Here is a 12,877-nt window from a genome sequence, read left to right as displayed (position 1 = left end):
TCCTGTTTCCTGTCAATGGAGAAGGGATGATGAAATCCTATTGAAACATTGGAAAAACCACTGGGAAAATATATGGCTTTGTTTTCACTGTGGTGTTAGAAATGGTTTTGATTACTGAGATGGACTACAGTTTTTGCACATAAGTAACATCTTTGATCTAAAATTAACTGCTGACAGGTAGAAAGTCTGATCAGTGTTCAACTTTTCTCACTCTCTTTTCTCTGTTTGCCTGGTTTCTTTGAAGTTCAGTAAAATACTTCTAGCATGCCATCACCATCACTTCATATAAAAAGCACAGGAATCCAGAGTAGTCATGATAAATTATAGATAAGCTAAGCAATGTTTCTTTCAAACATGCAACTTGGGGTAAGGTGCATCCATGCGCCTGACTGGCAAAAAGGTACATTTATTCAGCTTTGTATTTTTCTAATCTACTTATGAAATAGGAGGGGAAATTTATTTCTGGACAATACTCACGAAGTCTCACTAGGACTTCACAACAGTATTTGGCATCGGAGGAAAACATATACCACATTTCCCTTAATTCTAAAGGGACTGGGAAAATGAAGGTTAAGTAAATTCAGTATTTCACTCTTTTTTTCTCATTACTTTGGTTCTTAAATTTACAGCAAATATCTACCTTCTTTGTATGCATGCATCTTCATTAAACTCATAATATTTTCACATATTGTTTTACAGTTTGTGCTTTATGGGAATTTAGACCATTTTTATCTCTCATATATCTGATTTTAAATGTTTGGTTGCAGTAGCACCAAAGTTCACTTTGACTCATTCAAAGAAGTGCACAAGTTGTAAATTTGGTAACAAGAAGACTCCCAGCTTTCTTAACAGAAAGCAATTGAAGTCTCCAGAAAATCAGGTTTTCTTTTGTTCTTTAGTGTGCAAAAAGTATAAATCTACTCTAATGCTGAAACTGACAGCTGGCAGCTGATAGGAGCAGCTAAGAGAGATGGAAGTGTTTAGTCTGAAGAAAAGGAAGCTCAGGGGGACTTTATCACTCTCTACAACTCCTTGAAAGGAGTTTGCAGTAAGGTGGGATTTGGTCTCTTCTGTGAAGTAACAAGTGATAGGACAAGAGGAAATCACCTCAAATTGTGTCCAAGAAAGTTTAGGTTTGATATTAGGAAACATTTCTTCCCTGGAAGCATTGTAAAGCATTGGAACAGGCTGCCCTAGGAAGCAATTGAGTCACCATCCCTGGAGATAATTAACAGATGTGGCACATAAGGATATGGTTTAGTGGTGGACTTAGGAATGCTAGGTTACTGGCTGTACTTTATGATCTTACAGGTCTTTTACAAACTCAACAATTCTATGATTCCCTTTCAAATAAAATGAGCTCACAGAGCAGAAGATCATATTCTAAAGATCTCATTCCTTGTCAGTAACATCAGTTTGATCTGAGTCAAACTGAAATATGAAAGCTCTGCAGGGCTACTACCATCAGGAGGAATGAGACATCAAAACACATATCAGACTGACAATTGTGGAAACTGAAATCCTTGTTCTTGCACTGAAATATAAGATAAGCCATTACTGGGGAAGCTTCTCACAAGCATGGTTCACTTATCCACTGCCTTGGTGACAAAAGGCAGTTGTTTATGTCATCTCCACTGAGATTACCAGCAAGTGTGTGTAGGAACACAACCAGCTGGGATGAATGGTGGTTTAGCCTTGGTGGCATATACAGGAGGCATCAACGTGAGACCATGAAAAGCAGGATCCTGAAGGGGAGATAGCTGGTCAGGTTATGGTGAAAAGAGTGTGGTCATGGGAGTTAGGATGTGAATGTATGTTAATTATTCTATAATAGGACATGTTTCTGGTTCTTGCTCTCAGTTGGTTCAAGACCTGTCACATATAAGGTCATACTCTAAGTTCATGTTTGTGATTGGAGCCCTGCCCTCAGAATACCCCTATATATTGTTATATTCACCACGCCCCCTGGTCTTTGGATATTGCCCCTCAGATCATGCAGTTTCTACGTTTGTTATTTTGCTATTAAAGTTCTTTATTTTCTGGGCAAGTCCATTGTTCCCACTTTCCCCCCAGCTGGACCAGACTCAGGGTTGCAGCAAGCCAGACTGTAACTAGTGTGTCCATGTTTTTTATCCTTTTTCTCTCGGTCATAACGCAAGTTCTTCTGTACTGTACTGTATTAAGCATAGGTGATTAACTTGTTTCACTTGCTTGTTCCTTTATCTTCAGTCATTGTGTTAAACCTAGAAAGTGAAATTATTTTTTAGACTCTTTTAGTAGTTTGAAAAGAGAGACAAATGTTTTAAACCTGATGTGATTTTCTGTGGGAAGTCAGCACTGAGTTGAAACTTCTTTGATGGGTTTGTAATGCTCATTGCCACTAATTCTGTGGTAGTATGCACCAGCCTGAGCTTCCCAAGCTCTGGGAGCTTCATGTCCATTGTAGTTTCATCATGGAACTACATCAGAGCTGCAGTAATGGCAGAAAAATATGAAAAATAGAAGTCAGCTGGAAATGGTTGAGACAATGTCAGTGGAGAATCCAGCAGTGATCTTCACTAGGGGACTGAACTAGGCAGTCACAGGTATAGTGCTTCTAACTGAAAATACTGCACCAAGACTGTCCAGAGTTACTCAGTTTCTGCCTGTTCATTCACTGGCAGGATGTATGCTAATAATTACAATTTTTCTGACAGTCCTCTTGCCATATGTGATAAAGCTCTGATAACTCTATATCACCTGTTACAACATATTATCCTAATCTATCTGCAGGTAGGCATTAAATCAGTTTATAAAAAAACAACTAATTCTTGTATTAGTCTGTAAGTCAAACTTTCAATCATTATATGGTTTATTGTTGCCTCCTGGGAGTACTCATACAAAATTACCCAATTATTCAGAATTTCTACTAACTCCCTTAAACAAGGCTGCAACATCACATGATATAGAGGAGTTAAGAAGGGAGAGAATGGATGTCTTTCCTCTGCCCTTCAATATAAAACCATCCTCTCTTTGCACTACTGATGAAGTTTGAATTCCATGTTCCTGTTTGAAGCTAGCTCCTCAGCTTGCAGTGAATGGATGTGTATTTATCCTTGATCAATTTTTCTGTGAACCTGTTGCAGAAGGAAGCACCTTGGGAAACAGATAAATGTATCAAGGAATCATAGAATGGTTTGGCTTTGGAAGAAACCTTGAAGATCATCCATTTCCAATTTCCCTGCCATCTCCCATGAGTTTCTGAGACAGGGCTAAAACTTGTGGCACACAGCTTGAGAACGTGAACCGCTTTTCAGTGGGACATGAAAAGACCTGTAGATAGTGAGAGCTAGACCAAAGATTTTCCAAAGAACAGAAAGGCTCTGCAACCTATGAATATCTGTTACTTTTTTAAAGCTCATTAAGAATGCTAACCCCCTAAAAGAGGTAAAAGGAACTTGCTAGTGTGAAATGTGTTTGCTCAAATTGAAGCACCCTGTGATGTGTTGACCTTGGCTGATCACCAGATAACCAGCAAGTCATTCCATCTTTCTCTCCTCAGCAGGATGCAGGGAGAAGAAACAAAGAAAAGCTCATAAATTGAGCTAAGGACAGGGAGATGATTCACCAACTACCACCATGGGCAAAAGAGACATGACTTCAGTAAAAATAATTTTATTTATTGTCAGTTAATAAAAAAGTGAGACATATAAAAACAAAATTAAAAACACCTTCCCCCCCACCATCCCTTCTTCCCAGGCTCTTCCTGACTCTTACTTTCTCTGCCCCAAGTAGATCAGGGAAATGGGGCATGCAGGTTGGAGTCAGTTCACAACTCATAACTTTGTCTCTACTGCTCCTTCCTTTTCTTGTTTTTCCACTGCTCCAGCATGGGGCACATCCTCCAGGATACAGTCCTTCAGAAACCTCCAGTGTTGATCCTTCCCATGGAGAACAGTCCTTTGGGAACGAACTGCTCCTGGGTGGGCCCTCAACTCATCCTGCCAGTAATACCTTCTCCTCCGTGGATCCTCTCTCACAGGCCAGAGTTCCTGCCAGGAATCTGCTCCACTGTGGGGTTTCCATGGGCCACAGTGGCCCTCAGGGCACATCCCCCTTCTCTCATGCAGCGTCCTCCCCGAGCTGCAGGGGACAAAGTGCAGCACCACTCCTTTCCATGGGCTGCAAGTGCCTGGGGCCCATCCTCCCCCTTCTTCTTCACTGACCTTGGTGTCTGCAGGACTGCTTTTCTCACATTTTCTCACCCGTCTCTCACAACAGCTGTGCAGCACTTTTTAACCCTTCTTAAACACGTTACCACAGAGGCACTACCAACAAAGCTTAAAGGACTCAGCTCTGGCCAGTGGCTGTTTTGACTCTGTCTGACATGGGGGAAGCTTCTGGTATCTCCTCATAGAAGCCATCCCTTCAGCCCCCCTGCTCCCAAGACCTTGGCACATAAACAAACATACTGCTGCTAATAACATCTGGCTTAGAGATTTATTCTCAAATGCCTTATTCATTGAATTCTCAGGCAAAACTGCTGCCTATCTGTCCTGGTAATAATCCAGCACAGTGCTTTGAATAGTCACAGATTTTTTCCTACAAGAAAAAACTACCCAATTATTATTAATATTATTATTATTATTCCTTTAAAGTCATCATAAGATGTGTTTGCTTCAGAGAGAATTGTGATCCGTGAACACTTTGTATTTTATAAAAATAGGCTACCCTCTTTTCCCATTGCTGCACGGAGGCTGCCTGAAGATGAGACTGGCATAATAAGGTCAGCACTGCTGGGTAGTGTAACAAACTTGTCAGTAAATGTTAGTATCAAAAACAGCATCTCAGAAACCTTTTCTTTATTCTTCTCACTTCTTAAGACATACAGTTTCATGTGTCACCACTTGGTATTTTCAGGAAAAAAAAAATACACACGGCTTAAAAAAGAAATGTAATTAAAACATTTCATTTAAAGCCAGGAAAATATTCAGAATCTAGTAATTAGAAGGAACTAGTACAGGCAGCTCTAAATAGTTAATTTCCTGCACATATTAGCAATAATGTCTTTGGGGGTGAATTTCTGGCATATTTATCACCATCATATCTAGGAACTATGGGTTAAATCCTTGACCATATATAAATCCTCTTTTTGATGCTTCAGTGGAAGATTCACCATTACAGAAAAATACTATGCAAATCAGATTACATTTTCCTGCCTTAGGGACTCCAATCCTTCTGCCATGCCAAATTCTCTATACAGGCATAATAGGAAATCCCAGAAAAAGAAGCAATACAAATAGTAAAATAATGAAAACCTTACAGTACACAGAGAGAGAAAAGAGATTAATGTGCTGGTGAATAAATTGAGAAAGGTGCCAGTACAAGGACAAAATCTGGAAAAAATGTGGAGGTGAACGAGTCACACTTCCTATATTCTAAATATAAGCATTATATTCAGAAACATAAGCAAAGAGAAAGGTCATGCTTTGACCTGTGGGGTTTTGCATCATGTTCAGCCCTTGGTGCGTGCAAACTTGGATCTCAGGCATGTGTTATGTGAAATGTGGTCTCTGCATACAAATTTACTGCACTAACCATGGAACAAAGTATATTAAATTCTTTGTGGTATATCTGCTCAGCTGTCTATGGTAACACTGAGCTTACATTGTCTGCACCCCAGAAGTCATGATGAGCATGACAGTAAGTCTGTGCTATAAAACACTGATGAGAAGTGCACCATAGTATATATTCACACTACTAGTTATCTGGGTACTACTTGGCTTGGAGAACAGTGGAGAAATCTGGTGTGTGCATAGAGCAGGCTCAGCATGATGACAAGGAGCCACACAGATGTACCCACCAATAACTGGGTCCCAAATCACTGGAGGCTTTTACAATATTGCTTAGAATTTACCTTTTCCCCATTTATATTCCAGGTAATTTAATCTGATCCCATTTCTGCTTTCCTCTTTGATGAAAAAACAACAGATTTTTCCAAGTGATTCACAGAGATGGTTGTGGGTAACATACTGTCTAATCCACCTCCTTTCACTGAGTAACAGGAAAATTTACAGTTGAGTTTCCTGAGTGGGGAGGGAACAGAAGAATCTAAAAGCATGCAGTGTCACCTAAGTCTTTATTCAATAAGTGCAGTATTTATTGTACAGTCTTTTCAACAAGTAGATTTATGGCTTTTACGTTTGTGGTGGCTTAGCATTTCGACATAAAATTTGCCTTTGTTTATTCAGTCTTGTCTAGCAGTACAGGACTGCTCTGCAATCTCTGTATTTCCAGATGGTTGAGGGGAAAAGCACGGTTCTGTTTGGAGACAGCACAGAAAAATTCCTGAGGCAAGAGGCTGCATAGGAATAGGAGCAGTGCCGCTCGTCGCTATGGAGATGCCGGGCTGCTCCGCTTCCTCTGCTCTCGCCGCAGCTGCAGCAGGAGTGCTGGTGGGGTGCATGGGCACTGCTCCTCGTGCCTCCTCTGTCCCTCACAAACACTACAGGGCAAACTGATTGTTGTTCAGTTTGTGCATAGATCATGGCTTGTTAAAGTACCGTATCACTGCTGTGTTTAAGAATATCTGTGTCAGTGCATCCTTGGACTATGTGAAGCTCAAGGGAAAAAAATAACAGTCTTTAAACACATGCACCTCTAAAAATACTACTGTGAATTATCTCATTTCTGCCCAAAAGCCTACAGACAGGATTTCTTATCCACCCATTTTTGAAAACTTCATATATACATTAAATTTAACATTGGGGTGTGGAAACCATTATAATTAATGCACAAGCAAATGTATATTTATAGAGTATTTTGTATTCTAGGGCTAGAGTGAGTAAGAAAGGGAGGGGAGTCAAGCAGTTGATGGCTCCAGGTATGAAAAAGATACATATGGCAAGGAGCCAAGGAGCCATCTCTCTTTTTCTTGTGCCAAAAGCATTTTAGCTAACACACTGAACAGAAAAGCAGGTCATAGGATGATTCCTTTTTATGCACAGAACTTGACAGGCTGCACTTACTCAGAAGTATGTCTGCTTTTTTGAAAACCATTTCAAGACTGGAGAAGCAGCTACAACCATATGCATAAAAAGCCAATTTAACATGCATGTGAAAACTTCAATAATAATATCAAGTACTGCTTTAAACACATGCAATCAAGACCATATATTCTTAACCAGGACTACTATATATTCAGGTTTTTACATTAGAAAAAATCACTTTTTCTTTCCACTGAACTATCTTGCCTGCATGGATTTTTAAGAATTGTCCCTTTGTTTTAACTTTTGCCCCAATAATACTTGAGTTCAGATGAAAGGGCTCAAATTATTCTGCATGCACTATATGACAACAATGAGCTCTGAGCTTTCATCAAGAGCCAAAATCTAGGAAGCAGGAAAATCAGGAGATTTTCTCATGGACATGGTCCACAGCCAGAGGTACATGTGCAATAAAGGCAGGGCTTTTAGAGAAAACATCAGTCCTTCTACCCATCTGCTAAGCAACAGAGCAGCACTGGAATCATCCAAGAAGCTTCAGAAAGACTATCTGATCAGCTTTCATGTTAATTTGTTGGCTCTGTTGACTTGTGTTATTAGCCATCATAACTCTGGCATTTGCTATATAGATTCAGCCCTTTAAACAACATAAGATGTAAATAAGATTTTGCTTATATCTTTTCATTGCTGCATTCACGCCATCTACCCTGGAGCATAAGTTTTATGAAGCACACTCTCTGACTCATCTAAGTGAAATACTCAGGTTACGCCACAGATGAAATTTATCTAATGTAACCCTGAGTGGACCTCAGCCTATACATAATACGCTTTGCCATGTTATGTGTCTTCTGCTGTTCCAAAGCCCTCTCGACGTTACATTCAGAGAGGTGCAAATCACTCAGCTCTTCTATTCAGTTGTCCAAGGGTGAGTCCATTTCCCATTATAATCAATCATGCTCCTTGCATAAGCGCGGTTCCCGTAAGCCTGGAGTCTGCTTTGCATCCATTAAGACTAATGGCCGTGGGATGCACACACCCTGCGTCCTTCCGCGGGGTTTGGGCCCGGCCGGCGCCGGGGAAGGGCGCGGGCAGCGGGCGGGCGCGGATCGGGCGCGGCGCTGTCCGCGGTGCTGGAGCCGAGCGCGGCCGCGGCCGCTCTGCCCCGCAGGCACCGCGGGTGCGGGACACGTTCTTGGCAGTCTCCCCCGCACCGATTAAAAAAAATACTCTAGAAGAACATTAATTCGTATATAAACACCTTTATATGATATTGCCTCATACGGGGAGGACTAGATGATCTTCCAAGGTCTTTTCCAAACCAAACCATTCTATGATTCTATGAATATTAAAGAGATTAGAACAGAGCTAATCCCTTTCCATAACACACTCCTTTTGATATCAATGTCATTAATATAAACCAGCTTTCTCCAGCATAAGTGCAGGCACCTACTGCCATGATTTTTCCCAGTGATTTTTCAAAATCTGCTGTAGGTTTAAACTAAACATTCATATTTACATTGTGGAAGGGTTCTTGTGATCAAGTGTCAGCAATTAGTTGGTTTTAACAGTGTGCTTCAAGAGATTCCATGCTCTTGCTTGAAAACAGGACAACATCGAGCTGAACTGAAGAAGAAACGTGGATTTCAGGTGATAATCTTTTCCCTCTGGAATTAATAAAGTATTCCAAAGAGATCTGACAAAGACAAGATCAAACACCTGAGTCAAGGAAGCACTTAAGACAGCAGCTACTTCCCCAGGGGGATTGTGAGTCATTTATATGGGGACCCTAAGAGTTTCTAGAAGAGACTTATTAGGAAGATAAATGGGATATGGGAAGCTGTTCTCTAGCTGGCAAGTGGCCAGAAAAGAAGGACATGAATGAGAGTCACATAAAAAAGGGCAATAAAGCAGTCACACACATAAGCAATGCAGAAAAGCACTCCTGAGACAAAGAAAACAAAATGGAAATCCCCCAAAATAGAAAGAGCTACCTAGACTGTAGATATGGAAAATCCCCAAGGAACTGGGGTAGATAAGTGTCTCTAGAGAGTAGGATAGCAATTAACTCCATTGCTACCCTATACTTTTCATATCTATTTACCCCCTATTACCTAGGAGTTTCTGAATATTTACTAAAGAGGGAAAAAAGCTGAATGTCAGTATAATCAACTTTCTTTCTACTTACAATATTCAAAGCATGGGAGTAGATTCATTAAAAGTATGGATATTTTTCTCCAGTTCTCCAGTCCCAGCTGTGACACTTGCCATGGGACAGATGGCACTGTCCAAACCAGAATCCACTGATTTATTCTTCATGGAATTAAATTACTCAAATACTATCATGGACTTAATGAAAAAAAAATAAAAACAAAAAAGTGTTCCTAATTTTACACTGCATTTTCCTTGATTCAGACCATCTCCTTACAGTTGTTTTTGCATCCTTTTAATTTTAAACAAACTGTGTTCCTCACAAAAGGGGTATAGTACTCCAGGAAAGGACTTACATGTCTGATTCACAGTGTCTTTGAGACAGCCTCAATGGAGTTGATAGAAACACGTTAAGAAATTGATAGAATTAGTCAACAATCAATTCTTATTTTCATTGCTTGAATATACTTGCACAAGAATTTCTTGGAAGGGCAGCAAATACTACCGTGCACTACCATGGCCAAGGCTTTTATATACTTCAGCTTCATTTATTCATGCCTTGAACTGCTGCTGGTTTCTGCCCACATTCGCTCTGAAAGGGTGCAGCACAGTGGTTCTGATTTTATTAACAGGATATTTTTTGCTAGAAGCTCTTTGTCAGATCAAATCATTGCTTTACAAAATAGCAGAAGCAGTGTAAGTAGCAGGTTTTCCATTAGCATTCTGCCTAGAACAAAGGTGCAGTTCAGCAAATAAGGACTTAGTGCATGTCTCTTTGTTTTCTGTTTGGAAAGGGTGCAAGAGCCGCATGTTAAGTGTATTTAAACAGCTTCATTTTTTGGATCCAGATCAGAAAGGAAAATATCTTTTGCCAGTGTATCCAAGACAGGGTTCTCTAAGAAGAACACAGCTGTTGTTGTGCTATCTCATCTCTTCTCAAAAGGCAAGTATTTTCTTGTTTAAAATGTGAAGGAGATTTATTGTTCCTATTGTACTGACACTGCTGGTTGAAGCTCTGCTTGCTTTCCTGAATCAAATCAACAGGACTTGTTCCAGGCAGCAGCACTAAAATGATTAAGAAAATAATGCTGGTGGGAGGGAACTAATTTTGGAAATTCTTCAGGTTCATAGTTCAAAATAATACAGCAATCAAGAAATCAGCATGATTCATCTCAAAAAGTAACACATAAATCTTAATCTCTGTTACAATAATCCTTAAAATATTACATTTGATACTTTTTAGCCTTTAGAGATAATTTCATGCTAGCTGATTTTAGTAGTCATTATCAAAATAGGCAGCATTTTGAGATGAGTGAAAAACATCCCAGATATCTTGTACAATGCCACATTACTATACAGTGTCTGACAGACAAACAATACTTATTCATTTGATTGCAGATCCCATATATATATATATATATATATATACACTAAGGATTACTATTATTTAGCCTTATAATTTTTCTGGAAGTGAAAACTTTATTGGAAAGGTCTGATATTTTAAAAAAGGGTGCAAATTTTCCTTAGTTTTGAAGCATATAAAGAAAATATTTTTTTACCAAGAGGGTATTCAGACACTGAAACAGGCTTCCTAGAAAGGTTGTGATACCTGTACATGCTCAAGAGCCATTTGGACAATGTCTTTAATATCCTTTAGCATTTGGTCAGCTCTAAAGTTGTCATGCAATTGGATAAATTACTGTTGCAGATCCCCTTCAACTGAACAAGTTTAGTCTGGTCTAGTCTGGTCTAGTCTATGTAATTATTTTATTTGATGTAATTTTTTTTATCCTTTTCTTTTTATAAAACCTTGATATTTAACATCAAGGTGTTACATTCAAATTATCTCAGGAGGTCAGTGAAAGTGGGAACGTTAACTGTGCTCAACTCACGAGGCCCAACTTTGCCTAACTGGCAAGGCAGCACGTTCTCCTTTGGAGGTGGGGACTCACAAGCAGAGCACATCATTCTCATCATTCTGTTTGATTCCGAGCTCTTCACGGTGCTCAGCGTGCACTTCAGAAGAGCAGCATGAGGTACATGCTGTTCTCTCTGACTTGATCTGTTGAGAGCATACACTGAAGTTCATTACTGCTACCTTATTCCTTATGTTAAGTAGGAAAAGTGCTATAGCAATAAATTTTTATGGGAAGAGCCTATGATCTTGACTAAAATGTAGGCAGCACCACCACAGACAGGTGCCCTAGTTTTTGCTGTCATAAGCTTGCACACAGGAATAGCCAGGCTTCCTTTTCTGTGCTATCTTCACAGGAAAATGAAAGCTGAAATTCCCATTTACAAGGATGCCCACAGCCATGTGCTTCACAGAGCCATACTCACATTCTGCTACACTCCAGTTAGTCCTGCTGAAGTCAGCATAAAGAAAGTACATGACACTGAAAGCCAGCTTTTACTCCAGAATTGTCTCACTTGAAATTTACTGGAATTATCTGACTCATATAAAGTGTTCATATGGAGTTTCTGTACAAACTGGTTTTTGGTTCTGGATGCTTTAAAGAATGGATACCACAATATAGCTGACATCTGTGAAATAAGATATTTTCTCAATTCTTTATTGTTTTCCATTTTGTCACAAAGCCACACATAAACTTTGCTGTTCAGAAGACCTAAGAAAAGGTTCTCTGTAGATTATTTTTACTTACATTGAAATTATATAAAATTAGCTTATTCCATCTCCAGTTCAGTTTGATAAAACTTGTGATTCTCAGAATCAGTTCAGAAAAAATGGCTTCTAGCAATATCTAGGCTAGGGATAAAGAAAGAAAAGGTTCTCCATCTGATCTGCCATGCTTATTTGCTTTAAATTCCCCTAATAATTCACAGTAATTTTCTCTTTCCCAGTCAACCATCCAGATGGAAGGCTGTGATACTGTTTAACTCTACTATCAATTCCATGCTTGGAGTTTGAGTGCACAGAATAAGGAACCATACAGCATTTTTTCCACAGTAATTTTCCACATGCCCTCTTATCTCCTAAAAAGTGTGAAGTAATTTAATAAAGCTTACCCTTTGTAGATTGAAAGGCTCTTCTCCATTCATTTGAGAGAAGCAACCAATTCCAAAGGCAATTGCTGGAAAGCTATGGATGTACAGTAGCTGGCTGATGTGCTAGTTCACCTTACAACATCTTGTGCATGGAAAGGCTTATGATAAATTGTATAATCTGGGATACACTGAATCACTGGTTATACTTATCAACTTTTATAAGTATCAAAATATTCCTAGACACTCAAGATCATTATTAGATTTTAAGTCTCCAGAGACATGAACTAAATAAAACAGCATGCATAAGTGTTTAAGCATAAATTATCCTCACTCTTCAGAAAGGTTAAATGTAATGCAGGGATTCTAAAGTATCTTAATTTATTCAAGGAAAATGTAAGCAAAATATTCCATATAAAAAGGCAACTGAAACAAGTGTTCAAACATATCAGCTGAATTACAGGCTGAACTTCTCTAGTCTGGCAAAAGGGTGATTTAATTCAAATAATTTTGAATTTGCATCTATAATAAAAATAAGCATAGAGCTCATCACTATAGCTCAATTAATGAAACTATTGCTCAATTAATGAAGTTTAGCTTGATACATTATAGAAGATTTGTGCCTGATTCCCTTCTTTTATTAGAATCATTCAAGGACCAATTTTAGTATATGGATTATTTGCTTCATCACCTGTGAAAAAGGAACATGACAGTAATTTTGTACATCTGTGCACACACACGCA

At 39.1% G+C, this 12,877-nt stretch overlaps 1 long non-coding RNA gene across 2 annotated transcripts; it reads left to right on the top strand.

The window, feature by feature from the left end:
• Window positions 1-9,708: 9,708 nt before the first annotated feature.
• On the top strand, window positions 9,709-12,166 carry LOC144246802 (uncharacterized). 2 transcript variants are annotated; one of them, XR_013340513.2, is made up of 3 exons: window positions 9,709-9,827; window positions 9,926-10,074; window positions 11,994-12,166. It is a non-coding gene; the product is annotated as an uncharacterized LOC144246802 (long non-coding RNA). The 2 variants fall into 2 exon arrangements; XR_013340511.2 differs by lacking the exon at window positions 9,709-9,827 and having other exon boundaries at window positions 9,836-10,074.
• Window positions 12,167-12,877: the final 711 nt, after the last annotated feature.

The sequence above is a fragment of the Lonchura striata genome, chromosome 2 (assembly GCF_050655825.1).
Source record: "Lonchura striata isolate lonStrDom1 chromosome 2, ASM5065582v1, whole genome shotgun sequence".
NCBI classification, from domain to species: domain Eukaryota; kingdom Metazoa; phylum Chordata; class Aves; order Passeriformes; family Estrildidae; genus Lonchura; species Lonchura striata.
This window is presented reverse-complemented; position numbering and strand designations above follow the sequence as displayed.